The sequence below is a fragment of the Cricetulus griseus genome, chromosome 7 (assembly GCF_003668045.3).
Source record: "Cricetulus griseus strain 17A/GY chromosome 7, alternate assembly CriGri-PICRH-1.0, whole genome shotgun sequence".
Taxonomy (NCBI): domain Eukaryota; kingdom Metazoa; phylum Chordata; class Mammalia; order Rodentia; family Cricetidae; genus Cricetulus; species Cricetulus griseus.
In genome coordinates this window covers 83893229-83893783 of record NC_048600.1, presented here as the reverse complement: position 1 = coordinate 83893783, position 555 = coordinate 83893229, and positions in this window count along the sequence as shown.

Sequence of the window (555 nt, the reverse complement as noted above, 5' to 3'; positions counted from 1 at the left end):
ATTGGCTACCATTATAGCGGGGGACTCCTGATGCTGGGCAACAGAAGCACCAGAAGCACACCTCTGCCTGCAGGCCAACACGAGAGCTGCTCAGCACTTTATAACACAACAGACTTTGCCCATCTATGGCCACGCTCTGAGCCCTCTAAGATGGAGCCGAGCCCTAAGTTCAGCGAGTGAGGTATATGAAGTTTTTACGTTCTGTACATGACTCTGTACATTGGTTAATTCCAGACTACTGTAGTCAAGGAGCCTCGTACTTTTAGGAATAAATGTGCTGACCACAGGGATGAGGCCAGGAATGGTCAGGGACAAACTGAGTTCTCAGAATCAATGACAAGTCTGATGGTGACCGGCACAGCTCCAGCAATTCCCAGGCCTGTTCATTACCATCTCTGCTGCCCTGGCTTGATCACTCCTTCCCAGGACTCTTGTAAGCATTCTATTCTCGGTGAGGTAAGGAGGGATCTGAGGTTCTCTGACATGCCCCCATCCCAGGCCCCCACCTGTGTCTCTCCACTGCCCTCCCTCACCCCAAAGAACCAGGCCACACAC